We start from the raw sequence: 6,782 nt of genomic DNA, 5'->3' as shown, positions 1-6,782 counted from the left end.
ACTGGAATTTGACTAAGGACATATTTCCTCACTTCTCGTGGGATTCGATATTCGAGGCTTAATCAGAAAGTACTATATTACTTGAAGCGATACGTGCACTTGCTTAGAACTCATAGTGTGTGATGTTTGTTATATTTTATAACATTTTAATTTTGCATATTAGCCGATAATTATAAATTGGGTCAAATGTTTTACCATCTTTTGAACGCTAAATTACTGTGTAAAATCGGGTCGGGTTAAGTTTTTAGCATCGTCTCAAGGGAACTAAATTGCCATAAAACAACACACGCTAGGGGCGCATCAATGTGATTTTTTTTATTGTTAAAATTTTATTTAATCAAAAGATGAACATATTATTAGGTATAAGAATTGATCTAACAAAACACAAATTTATTCTTTTCTTATGAAAAAAAGAGAATGTCGATAATGTCAAAATTGTAAGGTCATTCTTAAGTGAAAATTTAAGTACTCAACATCGATTATTAGTTTTAAATTTTAAGATGAGTTGTACGATAAATAAAACAATGAAATATTGTCATAGAATTAAATGAGTGCACCTAAAATAAATAAATAAAATTATTTTTATGAGTAAACTTCAAAATTTCAAGATTTTTGATGTTCATGAAGAAACTAATGTTATGTGGGATAAAGTAACAAACACTATTAAACAATTAACAAAAAATGTACTTGAATAATTAAAAGGTAATTTTTTTATAAATAAAAATAGTTTGTGGTGAAATAATAATGTACAAGAAAAAATAAAATACAAGTAGTGTTATAAAAATTGATTTAAATGTAAAAGCTTAGAGAACTAGGAAAAATATAAGGTGATTTGTAGGGAGTCTAATAAAACAATTTGTGACTCTTAAAACTCTTCTTTTAGTGATCTATATAATAAATCAGATAATAAAAAGGTGAAAAATATATGTATTAACAAGCCAAACAAAGAAAAAAGAGATGTAAACATTTAATTCAAGTGAAGTGTATTAAAGATGAAAATCAAAAAGTGATTTTCTTAAAGAAAGATATTCAACAAAGGTGAGTGAACTATTTTGATAAACTTTTCAATGAAGTTTCTGAAAATATGATTGACCTTAGTGATTTTAATATCATTAATAATAATAAAATGTTTTGATTTCCCATTGCATTAATAAAAAAGAAGTTGATGAGGCTTTAAAGAAAACCAATGGTAGAAAATCAGTAGGACACGATGATATCCCAATTGAACTATGGAATATTTACAAGATTTGGGAGTTTCAGGTACTAAACTCTTTAATATTATTTTAAAAATTAAAAAAGAAGTCTGAGGAGTTTAGGAAGAATATTTTGGCCTCCATTTTTAAGAATAAATGAGATGCACAAGAGTGTGCAAATTATAGAAGAATTAAGTTAATGTGTCGTATTTTAAAATTATGGGAGAGGATAATCGAATAGAGGTTAAGACGTGATACAAAGAATTCTCATAATTAATTTTGATTTATGCCGGAAAGGTCTACTATGGAAGCTATATATTTATTGAGAGTTTTGATGGAGAATTATAGAGAGAGTAAGGGGGATCTACATATGATTTTTATTGATTTAGAAAAAGCTTACGATAGGGTTTCAAGAGAAATCCTTTGGAGAGTTCTAGAGAAGAAATGTGTTGATTTATATTCAAGTCATTAAAGATATGTATACTAGAGATGTTACTCGTGTTCGAACGAAAGGAGGATTGACCAAGCATTTTCTTATATCAGTTGGATTACATCAGGGATTGGCATTAAACTCATATCTTTTTGCTTTAGTTATGGATGCTCTTGCTACACATTTACAGGAGGAAGTACATTGGTGTAAGTTTTTTGTTGATGATATCCTTCTTGTGGATAAGACTATAGAAAGAATTCAAAAAAACTTGAATTATGGAGGTCTACATTAGATTCCAAAGGCTTTCTTTTGAGTATAAATAAAACTGATACATGGAATGTAATTTTAGTAGTAGTAGCTCTAATGGCAGTGTTGTAAAGATAGGTGATCAAATCATTAAAAGGTGGGAACTTTTTAGATATCTCGGGTGTATTGTTCAAAATGATGGTGATATAGATGGAGATATTATTAGTAGAATTCAAGTTGGTTGGTTGAAGTGGAGGAATGAATCGGGCCTATTGTGTGATAAATAAGTATCGCTTTAAGTATTGCTTAGACTTGAGGAAAAGTTGATAAAATTATGGTGCGACCTATAATGCTCGATGGAGCAGAATATTGGCCTTTAAAAGAGAAGCATAAAACAAAGTTAAGTGTTGTTGAGATGAGAATGCTTAGGTGGATGAGTGGTTTGACACTTAGATACAAAATGCGAAATGAATATATCTATTATAGTGTTGGTGTAGCTCTAGTGGCGAATAAGATTAGAGAGAGTCGTCTTAGATGGTTTGATCACATTAAACTTCGACAATCTTATAATCCAGTTAGCAGAGTAGGTGTTTTAGATTCGTTATGTAAAGAAAGACATAAATATACCTAAAAAGACTTAATCTTATTGTATAAAAAGTTATCTTAATTTATTAGAATTAAATGAAAATATGACACTCAATAGGACGCATTGGAGAAAAAGGATTCATATAGCTGACCGCACATAGCGGGATAAAGGTTTGATGTTGTTGTTGTTGTTGTTGTTGTTGTTGTTGGGAAGCATGTGACAAATCACTTAATAGAAATATCTATTAAAACAATGAGCTATAAGCAAACTTGAAATCTCTCCCCTGCAACCTGGTTTCAAATAGTACAGGCAAAGAGTCCCCATCTCCTCAAATTAAGATCGGTGCTATGAAACTGCAACTATCCTCACTTAAGAAAAAGGCCTTTTAGCCCTAGAAAGGGAAAAATACCTCGACCACTATGAATGTACCAACAATGCAATTTCCCATATTCTAATGTAGCTACCTCATAGTTATATTCAAGTATCTACCTTCCACAAGCCTAAACGACTAGTGTATATGCCTAAAAGCATGTATGTATCCTCTACTACGGTAAGGGTTTATGGATCTACTCAATTATCTTTAGACTAAGGTTTAAAATCCCAATGTAATCTATGAATTAATTATTGAAGTGATTTTTTTTTTGGATCATCTCCATAAACCTTTGTTTTGATGTATAGAGATACCATGAAAGTAAAAAAGCAAAAGCTAATGGGCAACGTATTGGAGTGAACACTAGTAGATTGGAAAATTTATTAGAGCTAAATCCAAAGCATTATTTCAGTCTATTGTTATCCTAAAAAACCTTACTCTCCCATAATCTCCTTTCCCAAAGTGATGTCTAGCATTAGATTAATAAAGTAATTCTAGTAGATTAATATGCAAACATTAATGTTATATATTATGCGATATCATAAGATAAAATAAATAATCCCCCCATCCCCAATCCACTACACACACATGCACAGAAAATATCATAAACTTTGCTCGTACCATACATCCTATGTGGAGATATGGAGAATCCCCTCCCCCGCTTATAGTTAATCCAAAATAACATTAATTAAAATTTCCTTCAACTTAATTGCTCTTTGTGATGCCCCTCTAAATATACTAGTACCCACTCACAAGATTTTCTTCAAAATATCAATCATACAGTCCTTAATGAGGAAAATTCTTCAATTTATACACTAAAATTGATAGATTGTTGCATTCAATGTGATTCCCGAAAAATGCATGAATTCCATAGGACTATGAATGTCAATCCAGATATATGCCAAGTCTGCTTTCAACTACGCACATAACTTCATCCATACGGTGAAAACATACTTGTTCAAATCAATGATGCAAGTTATGATTATAATATCAATAAAATCCAAGCTCGCTTTCTATTCATTGCAAGGAAGCCGTAGAAAGCCACTCGATGATTTCTGATAGAGCTGCATACATTGTTCTGAGCAAACCTAATTAGCTTAGCTCAACAAACTATCAACCAGATTATCATCCAGAGTTACTTTGACCCATAAAGATGCATACTGGTATAAAATCAGAAAAGATGTAGGGATAGAAAAGATGGTTAGAAGACCGGAGATTTGAAGAGAGAGAGAGAGAGAGAGAGAGAGAGTACCTAGAAATCGCTAATGTCGAATCGGGCAGGAGGAGAAGTCGAGAACCTGGTGAAGAATCTGAGTTGAAACAGCGAAGAGGGCACGGCACGACGCCTTCCGAAAGAAGCCGCATTCCATGGAAAGAAATGTAGCTAAAGGGAAAGTTAAATTTTGACTTTCTTTTTTTCAAGTATTTCTATTGTTTCTTTTTAATTTAGATAAATATTCTAAGAGTTGTAAATGAGTTAGTGCACTCGATCAATAACTCAAACTTAACCCAATTGAGACTCCATCATGTTCGCTCAAATTAATAAACAGACAAGCTCGAACAATTATTAAAAACTTTGAGTTTAAATCAACTAAGTATGAACATATGTCGAATTTTATGTTCACGAGCAAACTTAATATGTTCGACGATAACTCTTATCATATATGGTATATCATTTAAATAAATTTAATTAATTAAAATTTATTTTATTATAGATTTAATAGTAATATATTATTATATAAATAATATTTTTAAATTAGTTATTAATTATATAATTATTTTATTAATTCATAATTATTAATTATATATTTATTTTACTAAAATTTAGGTTTAAGATGTGAAAATACATAAGAATTATGTGGTATGTATATAATATCGCTTAAAATTAACTTTAAATCCCCACAAGCCTCGTTTTCCATCTAGCCTCTTAGAGTTTCCCGTCCCTTGATTTCGCCCGAAACACAAAAAAAACCTTGAGTTGCTTGGGTTTGGAAGCATCGAAGGTAACAATGAAATCGCGACGTGCGAAAATTTTTGAAACTTTAGTCTCTTGTATATCTCTCATTTGGACTCTGCTCATAAATCTTACCCGATTAAAAAAAGGCATTAAAAAATAATAATGGTGCAACAATTCAATAAAAAAAATCTCTAAAATTGTCCAAAATAGCTAGAAAAATGACAAGTGCATATCATTGTGGAAAAACCAACACCTACATCTGAATGTGAGAATTGGGTGCAAACTTGAAGCACGATCATGCTAAATACGAGAGATTATATTGCATACGATCATGACTAATGAGTTAACTTTCAATTTTACAAATATTGTTCAAAATAGCTAGGAAGATGACAAGTGCATATCATTGTGGAAAGAATTGGGTGCAAACTTGAAGTACGATCATGCTAAATACGAGAGATTATATTGCATATGATCATGACTAATGAGTTAACTTTCAATTTTACAAAGTTTGTAATCAATAAATCACTAGATGCAATCAAATATGTAAAATTATTTATTTATTTTTTTATATGAAAATCTAGATAATAGTTTGAATTTTTAGCTCTTCTTATTAGCTCATTTAAAAACTCATTCACTTGTAATGATCAAATTAAGTACAAATCAAGCTCAAATATTGAAAAGTTTACATAAGTCAAGCTTAACTAATATATGAAAACTCGACACAAGCTTAAGTCGAACATGAACAATTTATAATTATACCAAGCCAAATCTGAACTATGACAGCCTCGGCTCGACTCGACTGAATCCACACAATTCCTATGTATTTACATATCTAACACCTATACCTCAATTTTTACATATGTGCCCTCTTACCATAGATGAAAAGGGGCATTTCAATTTTTAAAGGTTAAAAATGGTTGTACAAAAGTAAAATTGTAAAGTTTAAGTGCTAGATATATAAATGCATAGGAATTGGTGATTGTTAGCAAGCCAAGCATTAAATATGTTTACTTCCATCACAACCCAATAAATAGTTTACTCTTTAGGCGAGGAGAACTCAATTAAGGTGGTTCAAGCGTGTCACACCATGTCTTACATGATTTTTGGCTAGTGCAAGTCGATCCATCTTCTAAACGACCAAATTGTTTTCCGACTGGTCCATCTTTTCGACATTATTTCTTATCATGTCATTGGATTGCCTCGAGATTTATGCTGATGCATTTTCTGTGTCCAATATCTTTTTACTCTAAATTTTAAATTCATTCATATTTTACATTGTATTTATAATTCTTCATACAAAACATATGAACTCCATAAATCTCTACAAAAGAATTACAGTACACCACAAATTCACTCAACCAAAGAGCTCCCCTTGAAGTTGTCATTACGTTTTATTAATTATTGAATTTTAAAGAACATTAAATTGTTTAAGAAAAAACATATAAAATTATTACAATGATTAGGAAAATTAATAAATTAAATGCATATTAAAATTGTCTCTTCTATTATTTATATAAATTGGATATCATTATACTTTATATAAATTTCTATTTAGTCAATATCAAATCAAATAGTTTCTTCTGAAATAATTATATATTTCCAAAAACATAAATCATGTAAGTAATCAGTATTCATTATAATTTATAATTAAACGATTAAATGTCTGTTTGGGGCAGCTGCATCTTATTAAATAATCTGCTGATAAACTGATTAAAAATAATCTGATGATAAGCTAGGTGAGGTGGCTATTACAAATTTTTATTTTTTTAGGAAAGTCAGACCTCTGCCAGAAAGTTGTCACCGCACCTACCTAGATAGGTGCAGTGTGAAAACGTTGTTCTCGAAGTTTTGAAAACGCATAAGCTGCCAAAACTCAGTTTATCCAAACAGATCAGATGTGTTTTCAAAACGCCACCGCATCAAATAAGCTACCCCAAACGGACCCTAAATTGTATTTAAGAGATACTGATTATAAATTAATTTAGAAAGAAATTATATAT

The 6,782-nt window shown here is 30.4% G+C and overlaps 1 protein-coding gene across 1 annotated transcript in view; it reads right to left on the bottom strand.

The window, feature by feature from the left end:
• LOC110028897 (cytochrome b5 domain-containing protein RLF) overlaps positions 1-4,225 on the bottom strand; it is a 40,909-nt gene extending 36,684 nt beyond the window's left edge. Inside the window, 1 exon segment of the mRNA XM_020730942.1 lies at positions 4,078-4,225. The gene's annotated coding sequence lies outside the window, so the exon portion shown is untranslated.
• Positions 4,226-6,782: the final 2,557 nt, after the last annotated feature.

The sequence above is a fragment of the Phalaenopsis equestris genome, unplaced genomic scaffold (assembly GCF_001263595.1).
Source record: "Phalaenopsis equestris unplaced genomic scaffold, ASM126359v1 Scaffold000536, whole genome shotgun sequence".
NCBI classification, from domain to species: Eukaryota; Viridiplantae; Streptophyta; class Magnoliopsida; order Asparagales; family Orchidaceae; genus Phalaenopsis; species Phalaenopsis equestris.
This window is presented reverse-complemented; position numbering and strand designations above follow the sequence as displayed.